The following is a 17,720-nucleotide window of genomic DNA, read 5'->3' as shown; positions in this document are numbered from 1 at the left end:
CGGCAAAACCTTTACAAATGTTGAGTAGAGGCCACTACGCCAATGCGTTTTAGTAAAATCTTTACAAAGTTGTGTAGAGATCATTCCGCCAATGTGTTTTAAACACTGGACACTTTAAATTTGCAAAACACTCATTTGCAAATCCGCCGCCGCCTCAAATAAGAGCTACAGTGTCATGTATATAACCAAAATGTGCGGAATTACATGGGATTCAATAATTTCATTCCTTTTCTACTGTTACTATTATATTTATTTTGCTATTTGATTTATAAAAACATGGGATTTTCAATATCCCATGGGACAGGGCAAAATCCCATGGGATTTACCATTATCCCATGGGATTTTGGTTAAATCCCATGGGATTTTTTTTGGTCCCATGGGATAATTGTAGTCCCATGGGATATTTGTTGTCCCATGGGACAAAAAAAATCCCATGGGATTATTATTATCCCATGGGATTTTTAATATCCCATGGGACAAAATAAAATCCTATGGGATTCAAATTATAAATATATAGATATAAATACACAGTAATGTGTATGTTACAATGTATTCTATTTGGTAGTAAATTGTTATAAGATGAATCTTTTAATTGAATATCTTTTTTCTTTGGAAATGTTAATTCAACATATTGTTCTATAACTGTTCAAAACTTAAATTTTAAACAACAAAGTAGATAATGTAAGTATCAATATATGTTTATTTATGAATTATTGAATACTTTGAAACACTATTATTTACCATTTGAAATCAATGAAAAACTCTAATATAAGGCTGAACATACTAGTACTGTAAATTCAGAAATTATTGCATGCATTTATTATTGGATTTTTGTCATTTAAGACTAAAATGAGATTTTAATTTTTTACGATTTTGAGATCAGTTTAATTCATATAAAATATTTCTAAATGGGAGTTTAAATTATTGCTTTTACAACTGTGTTGCAATTTTTGCAAATATAAACCCTCACAATAATTCTTGAATTTACAGTAGCTATTTAAGTAAATCTATTTTTTTCACAATATCTCTCCACACAAAACATTAATAGTTTCTTATCATCCAGCATTGTGTGATCTTATAGTCCACTTTTTGGTCATTCAGCACAGAACATTGACATTATTGTGGTTTCAATATCTTTTGGTATTTAAAAGATCTTCAAATCATTGACTGAGTGGTGAAAATAATAGCTGATCCAACTTTTGTCTTTGAATTTATTCTGGTCTTGTTTTTTTATGTTTTCTCCATTTATTCTAGGTGATGAATTTCAATCCTTCTGAAAAAGAACCAATAAAATCTGAAGTATTATATAAAAATTTTTGCATACATATAGCAATAATATGATTTATAATAAAAATAGCTATGCGGTATGGATTTTACTGATTGTTAAAGGTTGTCCAGTGTCATCAGTTGCTAACCTCTTACATCCTTTGGTCTCTGATGGAGAGTTGTCAAATTAGCAATATACCACATCTTCCTATTCTAATACTACTGGTATATAACAATCAATTAATTTATTCTTCTTTAAAATATTTGGGTATTTTCCCAAGTTATATATATATCAGATATATATATAAAGATCAATGTTAAAACTTTAGGCAATTATAATAACATACTCCATTATTCACTAGAATTTTTCAATATATTATACAAAATGCAGACAACAGAAACAATATATCTTTAAGCTTTTGAAGTTCTGACAGAGTTCAATTTGTGTTTAATTTCAATGTAAAAATACCTTGAAATCTTCGGACATATTGGAAATTATAACATTGATGCAAAAAAATATATTGTTTTATACTTATTTTTTGTGTTGTTGGCTTGCTGTCTCATTTTACAGTTATACATACATCAATAATCTTCTTCTTTATTAAAAGTAAATATGGGATATTATTTTTATAATCTGAAAACATTATATTTCTATCGAATACCTTATTACCAAGTTCACAAACACCAACGTGTTTGTCAGATACTAGTTTTAAGACATGTATAAATGTTCCAGACCATATAAGTATTTGGATCGTACGTTTACGGTCCGAAACATATAAGTATACTCTTACAGTCCGACCATATGCATACAATCAGACCATTTGAGTATACCCAGTACTTGTACTGTCTAATACCAGAGCTCAAACAAACATGTATTTTTATTTCTACTGCAATTAAACTTTTTGTATTAATCTATTAAAGATTTCAGTTATGTTGATCTGTAATGTATATTTGTTTATAACAAACTTGACCAACTTCTTAAAATTGGGCAGACTGTACGCGTAGTCTTAATACTCATATGTTCTGGAACATAAACATGATTAACAAGCATTCGACAGGATGTCATGCTAAAATCCCTTAATATTAGTACTAAATTTTGAGTATATATATATGTAAATCCACAGGCTACTTACTGAAATTCATGGCAAACACTCACCAAAAAAATAAAGAGGATACAATTTAGAGGAAGGACTGGACAGATGAATGCACAAACACTATTAAGACAGAGCATAAAACTTACCAAAAACAAGATGTTTTACATTTATTCTTCAGAAGCAGGAAAATTGAAAAGTTTTTTTTTCTTTCTCTGCTGTCCATGGTATAAACTTTAAATTCATTCATGCAAAATATGAAAAATCTGCAAAAGTAGGACCTTGAACCTCAGCTTATCCACATTTTGACTTTTGAGCTGCATATTTTTTTTTCTTTTCATCTTGCTGACAATCTACATGATCTAAACATAAAAAAATGATAAAAACATAATTCTAGATTAACTTTGTGTTTTTATTTTTGTTGATACAAACAATTTTTCCGAGCTTAAAAGGAAAACATCATCACAAAAAAGGAGGTCATACTCCGAAATATTTAAACAAACCAAAATTATTACTTGATTAAGATCTTGTCATAAATTAATGGCATTAATACTCTTATTTTTGAAGACCATATATATATATATGTCTTTTGCATACTTATATTCCTTTGTATGCATATTAAGATTAATTCCGTGGACTTAAATGTTAAATTAGCATGATTAATTTTACAGTTTCTCAGCTCCATGTGTACAATATGAGAGTATCTTGCAATACTGTATATTCTGATATTCAGAACATATTGTGAGGTTTTTATTAATGCAAATGAGAGCTGTATATCATTCTCATTTCTGAGACATATTTATGAGCTGAACACCAGTGCCAAAATTTCCTCACTGCATTGAAGACCCATAGGTGACCTTCGGCCGTTGTCTGCTCTTTGGTTGTGTTGTTGTCTCTTTGACAAATTCCCAGTTTCTACTTCCCATTTTATAACATGTATGCAGATTTTTCGTAAATTACAATAATCAATCACGCAATTCTGTCCATTATTTATTTGTTATTGAAAATAAGCAAAAATAAATGCACACAAAATTTAACATTGTTAATAAAGGCTTTTTTTTTTAATTCAAAACAGTTGCCTACACCGTTAATTTCCTTGTTTGATTTATTTCATATTTTGAAAGCCTTAATAGCTAGCTAGATGGTATGCCTGGATGGATCCAGCAATTTTATAAAGGGAGTTCCCTGTTCCAAACCAGGATTTAGGAGGGGTGGTTCCAACTATATGTTTCCATTCAAATGCATTGATTGTCAAAAAAAAAGGGGGGGGGGTTCCAAGTTGAACTTCCAACCCCTAGAATCCTCCCCCTGTGATCTGGAATTTTTTTCACTCAACCACTGGGGATCTCAACCATTTAAAAGTTTTTCAAATATGTGAGGGTGGGGGTGACCCCCCATGGACTCTCCCTATATTTCATTTGATGTGTTTAATTGTTCAATACAAGAATATATATGGTTTAGGGGTGGGGATCTTGACCGTTTACAAGATAATAACATTCTCAAATTGAACGGGATGGGGTGACCCCCAGGGACTTCCTTTTAATTTTAATTGATTTGTTTTATTGTCCCATTCAAGAATATATATGGTTTAGGGGTGGGGATCTGGACCGTTTAAAAGATAATGGCACATTCTCAAATTGAACGGGGATGGGTGACCCCAAGGGACTAACCTTTAATTTTAATTGATTTGTTTTATAGTCCCATTCAAGAATATATATGGTTTAGGGGTGGGGATCTAAACCGTTTACAAGATAATAGCACATTCTCAAATTGAACGGGGTGGGGTGACCCCCAGGGACTTCCCTTTAATTTTAATTGATTCGTTTTAATGTCCCATGGAAGAATATATATGGTTTAGGGGTGGGGATCTAAACCGTTAACAAGATAATAGCACATTCTCAAATTGAACGGGGTGGGGTGACCCCCAGGGACATCCCTTTAATTTTAATTGATTCGTTTTATTGTCCCATTCAAGAATATATATGGTTTAGGGGTGGGGATCTAAACCGTTTACAAGATAATAGCGTATTCTCAAATTGAAGGGGGTGAGGATTACCCCCAAGGGACTCACCCTCCCTTCTTTCTTCCCCCAAAATTATCTGATCACCACCCCCCACCACCCCCTATTCCTCATTTCAATCACCCTGATATGATCTGATATAAATTTTAAGTTTTATCACTTACAATAGGAATTTGTTTAAATTCCCCAATTAATTCTAGTCGGTCAAATATATATGAATAAATTGATTTAACCTTTATACCATTAATATCAACATATTTCATTTTTCATAAAGAAGGACAAAAGTTTTCTATGGGTAGAAATTGATAGTTGCTAATTTGGGAAGCTTTCAAATTCATAGCATGCCGGTGGCTGTGTTCAAAGTGCTGGGGTTTTTTTTAATTATCACCCTCGTTGTTTGCGGACTAACGATTTAGGCCTGTGAAGGATAATAGTGTGCGTGCATTAATTTTCTATACCTTCTTAATTAATATTTTCATATACTGACGGCAAGTGTTGTAATGTATCAGTGTCTTATTTGAGACCAACTTGCTATTTACATGTGCGATCGAAAATGCAGGGGAAGGAAACTTGTCAATTGTGTTTATTTTTAATCCAAAATAAAATAAGCCGCCGTAAAATTAACCTTGGGTAAATTCCTCAAATCGATGACAGAGGCTTCTTTTTTTAAGCTATATTTTTAATGACTTACACGTTTTACCATTATTCTTTTTCTTTCACTATTCTTTGTTCCTTTTTTTCTTTGCCCGTTATTCTCTATTCTGTTCTCTTATGTGGGTTTCGGTGATTTATTTTTTTAGTTCTGTGATAACAAGGACGTATAACTAATATACGTCCTTGTGTGATAAGTCAATATTTCATGCAGGTTCATGAAATAATGGTTTTATGCATATCAGCCAAGATTGTGTGTGGAATTTTAATAAACAATTAAACACCACACGTTATGTGAATTTGATTAAAATAGATGAACATGAATTTGACAGCTAGTAGTGACCCTTTTACAGGTAAAATTCAATTAACAAATTCTGACCTACTGGCATTCAACAAAAATTACATACTTGCTGTATATTGATAAATGTGATTGCAGAGACTGTATTATATGTCTCTGGTGATTGTATGTCAATACCTCAACATCGTGAATACGCCACGCATGTGAGGTGTTGGTTATGTGTGCTACGGTGTCACTGGTGGCTACTTCAAACAGAAAAAAAAATTCAAGTAAAAAAGTGTGGAATTTTGTTGTTGAAAATTTAAGTTGTAAATTCCTGAAAAATGTACTTAATTCCGTTCAACTGCTAACATGTTATACGAAAATAGGATAAACAAAAGCAATGGGTATAAAAAAAATAAATGAAGAAGAAAAGTAAAAAGAAAAAGAAAGTCGTTGAATTAATTATTTTTAAATTGTTTAAATATATGCGAGAATGTTTTAGGCAAATTGTCTTTATTTACAGATAAATGTATTTAAGTTCAGGAAATGATTTATTCTTCTGGCGGCTTCAAATATTTTTTTATCAATAACTTATACACAAGGAGACATTTTTGACTTTTGACAGCATGGACCGCAATTAATTAGCAAACACAAATTAACACACAAAATCGTTTACAAATAAATTTTATAGATTCAGATTCATTCAATAGTTTATTATAGAAGGAAAAAAAGGGGGGGGGGGGGGTAATACGCTCACATACTTCTAAAAAGATTTGCATATGAAAGCTGTCTAAAGGTAATTTTAAATTATTTCAGGAGTTTCGAAAAAAGAATATATATATACAGTTTAATTTTCGACGTCTATACTGTACCAAAAAGGTGATTCTTTTAAAAGATTTGGTACTTCAGTTTCGACTCAAAATTTCTTTTTGAATTGTTAGATGGCAAACTATTTAGGATAAGATTGTATCTGTTCTTTAAGTTATTATGGTGATATTGGCGACTAGATTCATTATATTATAGCAAGGGCTTGTACAAATCCTTGATTAAAGAATTTCAGCAATATAAATAGACGAAAGTAGACAAACAATTATTAAGATCTCCAAGCGGGCCAAATTGTACATCGAAAAAGATCTATATTTCCAGAGACATATAATACAATTTGTATAATTTGTATTATATGTCTCTGATATTTCTAAACGTTTTTAAATGATATAACTTGAATAGAAAATTTCCCAACTATGTGAAGATTTTTTATGTTTCTAAACGTCTTCAATTATTACATACCAAAGAAAAATTTATTTAGCATATTCATATAATTTTATATTTTTTTCCAAGTAAACTTTTTTTTGTAAAGTTTACTTCTATGTGTTTATATATGCCATCACCAATCAGTCCTAATCATTAAAGATCAATTGACAAAATTCAAATGATGATTGGTATTGAATATGATCATCGGTCATCCGTGACATATTCTAAAATCCCAAATAACGGCGCATGTCGATAGATAGAGGGAATGAACCATAGATAGATAGATAGTTTATTAATTATCGTCTCGCCATTTAAATTTCACCAAGGGGTTGAAGCAATGAAGGACTTTATAAAACCATGGAAGTATTATATTGACAATATAATACTTCCATGATAAAACCAAGGATGTGTATAGTTACTATACAAAATTAAAATCCTTGATAAAACTATGTACATGTACTTATTAATATTTCTATAACAAATTACAAAAACGTTTAGTGTAAAAATCATCGATTTATAAATGTCTCTTTTTGCCTAAAATATATTTGCAGGTTTTGGCATTTTTGTAAATAACATTAATGTTTTGGCATCCTAATGCAAAACACAGGTGACAGCCGATTCAAACTTAAATAACTTCTTTAAAGTTGGTTTTATTTTATCAGAGACATATAATACATGTAATATATGTCTCAATACATGTATTTATGTCTCAAATTTTATCAAAACAAAAATTACAAGATTATGAAATAAGTTATGAATCGAATGAATACCCTCAACACTAAAATACATGTCCTAAGTGACTTTTTATGTCTTGTGTGCACCGAGGAGATCCTTAACGGTTTTTAGACGCACCATTATTATATATGCATATATTTGAAGCATTTTGTACATAATAGGTATTTATATGTGTGTATCAGACAAAATGACTTCCCAATTAGCAGAGGCGGATTTAGGTTTTTTTTCCAGCCCCCCACACACACACTAATCTTGGAAAATGGGAGATTATATAGGGAATCACTGAAGCATGACTGGCAGGGACCCCCTCTTAGGCAGTCAATGGGTCCCCACTTATGAAAATTTCTGGATCAACCACTGCTTAGTTCTAGTTATCTAAGGTCCTAGTGTGAAATATAACCAATAGGAATTGGTCTTTTTAAACACTTCTACATAGGCCTACATGTATACGGTTTGTCAAGGGTTGATTCATTACCGACCTTGCAAGGGCTGTATTCGTTAAAAACTTCCATTTGTTGGTTCATGTAATATTGAAATTATGTTTACTCAATGCGCAGTTACTAGTTACTGAAGTTGACATTTGCTACTTTTCTTCTTTATTTCATATAATTGATTTTTCGATTTGTTACTTAAGCTTTGGACAATTAATGCAAGTTGACTAAGAATTTTGAATAAACTGTATCGGTGATAATAAGCTGCGTTTTGTACTTTTATATAAGATTATTGACTCAAGATATATAAATTCTTAATAGCTCTCAAAATATAAAATGTTAATTTTTATTCAAGATCGCAACATTGTAATCTATAAAACATTATTATGAAAAATAGAGAACAAAATTATTAAAAAAAAAAAAAAAAATGCTTCCGGCCGTACGGTAACGGATACTGGATGTGTATAGTGATTGATAATTTAGTCTTAAATTATTAGTTGCTTGTTCATGTATGTTTTTGTACAGTTCTTTTATTGTTCTGTTGCACCAATGTCTCAAGATAAGGGGGAGTGTTGGAGCCTGTAATTCGGTGGTTGTCGTTGCTGTGTAATATATTCGTTTTTCATTCATTATATTGTACATAATTTAGGCCTAGTTTTCTCGTTTGAATTGTTAAACATTTGTTTTCTCGGGTCCTTTTAAAGCTGACTATGCGATATGAATTTGCTCATTGTTGAAGGCCGTACGGTGATCTATATTTGTTAATGTCTGTGTCATTTGGTCTCTTGTGAATAGTTGTCTCATTGGCAATCATACCACATCTTCTTTTTTATGTATAATTGTTAACTTCTGTTTCATTTGGTCTCTTGTAAAGAGTTGTCTCATTGTCTATCATACCATGCACATTTTTTTTTATATAAAATAAAAAATTACATTACTGTGTTAGACTATATGGACTTTTACAATTTTGGAAGATTATTGAAAAATATATATATCTTTAAAAAAATATATACCTTTTTAACAATATTTTGGCCAAGGACAGGTGAATAACAGGTAGATATCAAGATCCAGTCCTTAAGAGGACCCCATAATCCCTAATGTTGTTTTAGTCTAATTACCAAATGTTGGAGAAACGTGACCACACCGATTTTTTTATTAATTTCTTCGAAAAATTTGTGGTGTTTAAATAGGGAATAGATACAGATACCTAAGCACATTTATCAAAAGAAATTGTGTGTAATGCCATCAATCTGTATTACACGTAGACAGGATGTTCTCTAGAAAACTTTCCGTTATACACACCGGCTCGAGACACCGGAGAGTACACGCACTGTCGTAATGGAAAATTACTGTATGTTATAATTACCTGTAATCAGCTTTGCAACAACACGGGTGTCATTCGGTTTATCGAGAGAAATGGGCGTGAAAGAATATCTAACGGCGGTCAAGTATTGAGAGACGATCGTGAAAGTTCTGGTAACGGATCGTGAAAGAAATTTAATCGAGAAGACATATGAAAGGTCAGTAAATATTCTAATTTAATTAATTACACAGACACATTTACGACAAAATAAAACTGTCTGTCAAAATGGTTCAACATTATGATCAGTATGTCAGAATATCCAGTTTCAAAAGTACACAGTTATTACAAAACGACAAAAGGCAGATTGCTTCTCGACATTTCAATGACATAAAAAATGTAAACAAACACGATTTTTTCACAAATTCGACTAGATAAACTACCTTTATCAAAATAAGGGCATTGTATTTGAATTAATTAAACGGTTCTCATAGTTATTTCGTATAAATATAATCTGAAACTTGGTTAATAAAGAACTATTCACACAAAATTGATTTTTTGGATCGTGAAAGATCACGTACCGCATTTTTGAAGATCGTGAAAAGGATCGTGAAAGATCTGATGCTAGTTTTATAAATTGACCATAAACCCACTTTTTCATGGTATCGTATCAATATTTCTGACCTGACACTACGTACTTTTTATTGCTTAATTCATTAGAATTTAATATGCAATGTTTCGGTTTTTTTCGGGAATAATCCCAGGTAAACCCTCATCAGAGGTCGACCTTTATATATTTATTTCGTATCTAGTATCATAGATAGATGTGTGACTGTTTCATAACAGTTTTTTTTAATTTATTAACTACACGTGCATATATGTCTACGTTGTAGCTAGTCTTTTTACAGACTCTAGATACGAAATAAATCATGGATGAAGATTCATTTTAGAGGGTCAAGTCCGTATCGAAGATTCGTTAAGTTTAGGATAACTGTCTGTTGTTATGATTGTGAGTTCTATATTTTCGACTTGTGCAAGGTTTCAACTAACATTGAACTCATTATCATGCATCATTCGGCAATGTTTGTTTTATGATGTTTGGCCTTTTGAATATATACATGTATGCAATAGCGACAATATGTTTCGTGTATGGTGTACATGTCTGTCTTCATGTTTCTTATATGACCATGATGACTTCAAATTTGTTCGATTTATTAAATGATAGAAAGATGTCTATGTCTGGCTGTCGGTCAGGGTTCATATACTTTTGACCTTATGTTTCGAATTAATTGGCTAAGCACAACTTTTACATTTGTCAGTTTCTAAGGCACTGTAAAGATCGGAACACATTAATTTGGTGTACGGGATATTTGTAGAGATCTGTATGGCATGGTTCATCTGACCTTGACCTTTTTTTATGAAACATTGATAATCTTAAGCGCATTTGACACTTCTAGTAAAACCCTTTATATTATAGACGTTCAACAAATATACTATCATAAGTAAAGCAATCAAGACATTACAGCATTTGCGCTTTGGTATTCTATAATATGTACTATAAAGTTAAATCAATCCTTATCTGCGTTGTTTATAAAGAACTTAAAAAGTTCTGTTGCACAAAATGTTGGTTATCGTTCAATCCAATATTACACATGAAATGTGCTGTTTTTGCTATGATTTTTTGTTTGATGGATAACATTTTGGTTTAAACGTTGCATATCCATATTATTGGCTAACTAGTGTTTGTGTGCTTGAAGTGCACTAGACCGATTCAAAGAGAATCGTTCACACTTATTTAGACACGTTATTAGTTGGGTTTTTTTAACTTTCGAGGTTAAGTGTTGAATAGAAAAAAAAAGATAAAATGTTCATCCTTATCAAAATAGTTACAGGCTTCAACCACTTGCAGATTTATTAAATGGTAAAAGAAATACTGATTTCTGATTACTAGTATAAAGTCTGGTCACGCATTTTCTTTCACGATCGAAAAAATACGTTGCCTGATCTTTCACGATCAAGTTTGATGGAAATTCAATAAATTCAAGGTTTTCATAAACAAATTAACGCTTTTAATGGAAGAGCATACTTTAATTTTATTGTACTATCAGATAGACCAAAGATTAAATTTCAAATATATCATGATATTCTGAAATATGACCATTATAGGTACACAAAGCGTGTTATTTGTAATTAATTTCATAGACACGCATTGCGCCTTTTGTGTTTTTTCAAAAAGTACTTCATATTTTCTTTATCTTCTTTCACAGTTATGTTGAGGAAGATATACCATTTTGACAGACATATTTTTTTGTTCGGATTTGTTCCGCGTTTTGAAAATTTACGCGATTTTTTCAAAGATTCTGAACTAAAATGTACATTAAATGCCTTTCACGATCCGTTACCAGAACTTTCACGATCGTCTCTCAATACTTGACCGCCGTTAGATATTCTTTCACGCCCATTTCTCTCGATAAACCGAATGACACCCGTGAACAAATCAGTTGACTGACCATGTCATTACAGTTCAAACAGATTTTCCTCAAATCAAAATGGAATATATATATATATTCATTTTTATATCTTTAAAATTTAAAACTTTAAAAAGTACACTTTGACAAAATTATGAAATATAACGAATTGAACAATTTAAAATAGTATTTTAACAAAGTTTAAGATATATAATTTTACAACGATCCTAAAAATATCCAAACAAACGATAAATCTAACGATATGAACCTACGCAGTTTTATATTATAAGACTGACCATGGAAGTAATATTACTTTCATGGACTGACACACACCAGTTTGCTAACTCAGTGTGCTGGGCCAGGGTGCTGGGTGAGGTGCTGGAACTTGATATACATGTATCATTAAGTTACAGTTCTGTTAAGATTTAACTGCCTTTTTACAGGGAATTTCTATTCTTACTGTTAACAGTTAGTATATACTGTTCCTGGCTTAGAATGATTCTCTGCTCAGCAACTGGTGCGTAATTAGCATTTAATTCAAATATCTTGTAGCAGTAAAAAACACAAATTAATGTATTTTTCAAATAGCTTTATTCAGCTTAATAATTATAGCGAAAAACAGCGAACATGGGGAAATAAAATGTTTTTAGTAGCCTTATTATTAAATCTCTAGGCGAGTGTGATCAAATAAAGAGGTTCTCCGTATATACTTGGAAAATCTTATCTGATTCAGGATCAATTCATCGGTTACACTCCCCTATCACCAGTGATTCTTTGTTTTTAGCTGACATTCTGAAAAAGGTGTGTAAGTGTTTACTCGCAATTTGAATGATTAATAACAGATATTGACTCGTTACCCGGACTACTGCAAAAAACAATTATTCAGTTAACTGATTTAGATGGAAGGTAAACGGACAGAAAGTCGCAGGACAAGTCACAGGACAAAAAGTCACAAACAAATTGTTGACAATTGGTTTGAATATATATGAAAAAGATCTTGAAATATTTTCTTTTTATTACATACATTCATTTTTAATATAAGGAAATTGCTCATAAAGCTTGATAAACATGAAAAATGGAAATGTATTAGATTTTAATCTTGCAAACGGACAGAAAGTCACAGGACAAAAAGTCACAGGACATAAAGTCACAAATTTGGGAGGACAAAAAGTCACAGGACAAAAAGTCACAAATAATTTTTTGACAATTGTTGGAATTTATAAGACAAACATAATGTAATATATACTTTTTAATACATATATTCATATTAAAGTTTAGGAAATGTGTCATTATACTTGAAAATTCAAGACATATTTAATTTTAATCGTGTAAAAGATATATTTCTTGGCACCATGAAGCCATTTAAGTGCCAAGCCACTTTAACATTTTGTTTTTTTAACAATTATTTGATCATCTTTGATATTTTTTTGATAAATTTTGTTTACAAAGTTGGTTTATATACAATAGGTCAAGAACAATACAAAAATATTTTTGTAGAAATAAGCGGTTTTTATTCAAAGAAAATAATCAGAAAAAATGTATTGTGACTTTTTGTCCTGTGACTTTTTGTCCGTGACTTTTTGTCTGTGACTTTTTGTCCTGTGACTTTCTGTCCTACATTCATATTTATGGGGCCATATTTATTGGCAAATTGAAGCCATTCCAAGCCACTTTGACATTTTGTTTTCATAACAATTATTTGATTATTATTGATATTTATTGAGTAAATTTTAATTACTAAGTTGCTTCTTATATAAAACTTCAAGAAAAATACAAAAAAAAAGTGTTTTCTTGTTCAAAGATTTAAGAAAAATAATCTCTAAACTGAATTGTGACTTTTTATCTGTGACTTGTTGACCGTGACTTTTTGTCCTGTGACTTTCTGTCCTACATTCAGATTGAATAGGGGTTTGGTTGACCCCGTCTCCCTCTTTCTGAGACTACTATCTCAGTGATGAACTTAATGTTTTATGTATTATTTGTGCTTGTCATATATGTATGTTGGATAAAAAGCTCTAGAGCTTATGTTGTATTGTATGTATAACCAACTTTAAAAAAATCTTTTTTGTTAGCCCGTAACAACTAACAAGTAAGATTTAGGTTTCTTCTTTTTGTAATACAAACAATTATTACGCCTTGAAAGGATTTTTTTTTACTATGACGGCGTCCAAGAAAAAAATTGAAATAGCTAACGTAACGGTACCCAAATTGCACCTATTTAGCAAAACTAGCAGCAAAAATCTTACAAGATTTTCTAGAGACTAAACAATTTGTTTTTTTATGATTTGATACTAAGCACATCTTTCAACATAAAACTATTTAGATATGCACAAAACGTTCACAGTATCTATCAACAGATGGAAGTATTTACTGAAAAAGCAAAATGTACTGAAACGTCGCCATGCAACGTCATCAAAACGTCATCTTTTTAAAATGAGCAAATACAATATGTTACAAGTATCCATTTAAAAAATAATGAAGAGTAAGCATGGACTAATATCCAATTGTTCAAAATATTTAAAGAAATTAAACAAAAGCTCTGTTATTAGACTTTTTACTATGTGAATTTAAGCATGGAAGCAATTTGGGTACTCCTCATTTCAGAATCATTGATGGTTTGGAGGTCAGTTTAGACCAATTTTTCTATGATTCCATATGGAATAAAAATCAAATTGGTGTACCTTTATAATAAAGAAGGATAGGGCTACAAAATAAACACAGAATGGACATTTTTGTTTTCATCATAAAAAAACGTAGTTGAAAAAGCTGTCAAAGTAGGTGCAATTTGGGTACCTTCACATTAGATACTAACTTTATATTGGACCCTAGTAGCTTTATATGTGCTTGTGGTTGCAAATGTAAATGCATGGATGCCTGCTACACTAGAATACATAACAAGGAAGCTTTGCTTTGCTCTTCATGGACTACGAACTCGTATTCATAATTAAAAACCTTCTGCCAAGCAAGCGTAAGGGTCTTTGACAGTAACCAACACTCATCTCACGAGGTGTACCTAGTATGTCTTTTTATGTTTATATATATATATATATATATAAACATTTATTCGTCATTGTGCGAAGTGCTCCTTTGAAGGAGGGATTTTCTAAAACAGAACAGAACAGAATAGCCATGCAAGACTTCATTATCATTTGGACTAATATTATGGCACTTTTTGTCTTACCACAGGGATTTGTGTCAATTTATCTGGTTTTCTAACCTCTGACCTCATTTTCATGGTTCAGTGGTTATTGTTAAGTTTTTGTGTTTTGGTCGGGTTTTCTAATATTGTATGCAACATGTCAAGTATATTTGTTGTATGAAAATTTTTAGGGATGTACATGTAAGACTGGCATGTTTTATTCAATCTTGACCTCATTTTTATGGTTCATTGCTTAATGTAACTTTTTTGTTTTTTTGGCCAGTTTCTCTATTTTCTTATTTTCAAATTAGCAAAAGGTCAACTAGGTGCATATGTCTGACTGAGAAGTTTCATCTTACTTTATTTTCATAGTACATAGGACAATATAAAAAAAGAAGATGGGGTATGATTGGACAACTCCCCATGAGAGACCAAATGAAACAGAAATTAACAACTCAAGGTCACCCTACAGCCTTAACAATGAACAAATATGAAAAAGAAGATGTGGTATGATTGCCAATGAGACAACTGTCCACAAGAGACCAAAATGACTCAGACATTAACAACTAAATGTCACCGTACGGCCTTCAACAATGAGCAATGCCCATACCGCATAGTCAGCTATAAAAGGCCCCGATAAGACAATGTAAAACAATTCAAACGAGAAAACTAATGGCCTTATTTATATAAATAAATGAACGAAAAACAAATATGTAACACATAAACATAAACAGGCTCCTGACTTGGGACAGGCACATACATAAATAATGTGGCGGGGTTAAACATGTTAGCGGGATCCCAACCCTCCCCCTAACCTGTGACAGTGGTATAACAGTACAACATAAGAATAAACTATAAAAATCAGTTGAGAAAGGCTTAACTCATCAGATGGACAAAAACACAAGTGGACGTGGCCAGGTACTTATACATCCCTACACAAAAAGACACAATGAACAGATCTTAGAGTACTCCCAGTTATACTGCATAGTCAGCTATAAAAGGTCCAGAAATGACAATGAAAACAATTCAAACCAGAAAGCTAACAACCTAATTTATGTACAAAAAATGGAAAAACAGTTAAATGTTACACATAAACAAAGGACAATCACTGAATTATAGCCTCCTGACTTGGAACAGGCACATATATTATAAATGTGGCAGGGTATAAGGAACTATGAAAATGTTTAGTTTTTGTGGTTTGGTTTATTTTCCGGATACTGTAAGCAATAAAGCCACTTTATTTAGTGAACGGAATGATTGTAAGATGCACATGTCTGTCTGTCATATTTTATATGACCTTGACCTCATTTTCATTGGTCAATGAAACACTGCATTGTTTATCATAATTGTGCTTAAAGTTACAGGTAGATTATATTTGTAGGATATGTAACAATTGTAAGGTGTGCATGTCTCTCTGGTAGATTCATAAAACCATGACCGCATTTTATGGTTCTTTGGTCAATGCTAAGTTTTCTTGGTTTTGTCATTTTATCAGATATTATAAGCATAGGTCTACTTGTTGTACGGAATGAATGCAAGGTGTCATATAAAAAAAGATGTCTGTTTGCCAAGGTTAATTTTACTAAGACCTCATTTTCATAAAAGAATGATAATATTAAACAGCAAGAATGAGGATCAAGTCGAAGTTATATACAAATGAGGCAAAATTTTCAGTTGCCTACTTTTTATTTAATAATAGTTTTTTTTTGTCATTAAATGATATTGTTTACCCTTTTATGTGTAGGGCAAGAATATTGAAGATAAAGGGAAACTATAAACAGAAGAAATTATCAACAAACATACTAGTAGATTTACAAAGGTCAACAAAGCCTAAATGGTAAGTCCACTGTTAAAAAAAGTTTTAGCCCTTGAGTAATGATTAAATATTTATTAAAATAAGATGTGGTACGATAAATGAGAAAACTATCCATCAGAGTTCAATTAAGTGGATGTAACCATTGTAATTACTTATTAGAGGCCAGTGATGACCTGTTAGTAATGAAAAAACTCATACCCTATACATGATATTGTAATCTATAGAAGACAACGCTAACAAAATTTGAATCGAAGCATCAATTCAAACTTCAAATATACCAGACTAATTTATAAAAAAACAAAATATTATGAAAAACAAAAATGACGGATATGAAACAACATCAACCACTGAACTATGTACAAGCTCCTGATATTGGACAGGCATATTATGGCTGGGTTGATATAAAAATAAGAAGCAGTCTGATTTCAAATAAGACTTTTCTCCAATAGAGATCAAATGACATTTAAGGAGGCTCGAGGGTATAAAAATTTCAGAAAAATATTTTTTTTTTTTTTTTCATAACTAATTTTATTTATAACTTTATTAGTTTTTACTTTATCATAATGTACAGAAATCATTCTAAAAAATCAATTTGTTTTGGCCCCAGACAACTTTAAAATGTATATATCATTGAAAAAGCTCCAAATTATCTCCCTTTGGTGCAGAAATGCCATTTTTTGGCATGAGAATTGTAATATCTTTTCCAGCTCATCAGTGACTTATATTTTTTATTATCATTTTCAACTAACTTTACTTAAACTAAACTATTGTAAAATTTAAGCGATTTCTGTAATTAAGTTCTTTTTTCATTTCAAAATTACCTCTATTTCTCCTATTAGTTCAACAGAAAAAAAAGTACCTTTACAAAAATGTATATATGCTTCTTTCAAAGGCGGATTGTGAGTGTGAATGAATGGTGTCCCCATTTTTTTAATTTAATTTTTCTATTTTTCTATAAAGTATAAGATAAAGTTCATTTATTATAGAAAATTATAGCGTAACCCTATATTAAGAAAAAAAAATGATTGAAACAAAAATAGTTCACTGTACAGCCTTTGACAATGAGCAAACACTATACCGGACAGTGGTTTTAATAACCATGATAACAGCACAACATGTCATTTGAACAAATTGTAAAAATTTGTTGCAATGGGCTTATGTTCTTATGTTGTACTGTTATACCACTGTCCCAGGTTAGGGGGAGGGTTGGGATCCTGCTAACATGTTTAACCCCGCCACATTATTAATGTATGTGCCTGTCCCAAGTCAGGA

The 17,720-nt window shown here is 31.3% G+C and overlaps 1 long non-coding RNA gene across 1 annotated transcript; it reads right to left on the bottom strand.

Moving 5' to 3' along the window:
* Positions 1 to 779: 779 nt before the first annotated feature.
* On the bottom strand, positions 780 to 4,923 carry LOC139508203 (uncharacterized). The gene is made up of 3 exons (XR_011661128.1): positions 4,836 to 4,923; positions 2,507 to 2,719; positions 780 to 1,273 (listed from the first exon to the last, which is right to left on the bottom strand). It is a non-coding gene; the product is annotated as an uncharacterized lncRNA (long non-coding RNA).
* Positions 4,924 to 17,720: the final 12,797 nt, after the last annotated feature.

Source organism: Mytilus edulis, unplaced genomic scaffold (assembly GCF_963676685.1).
Source record: "Mytilus edulis unplaced genomic scaffold, xbMytEdul2.2 SCAFFOLD_1021, whole genome shotgun sequence".
Lineage (NCBI taxonomy): Eukaryota > Metazoa > Mollusca > Bivalvia > Mytilida > Mytilidae > Mytilus > Mytilus edulis.
This window is presented reverse-complemented; position numbering and strand designations above follow the sequence as displayed.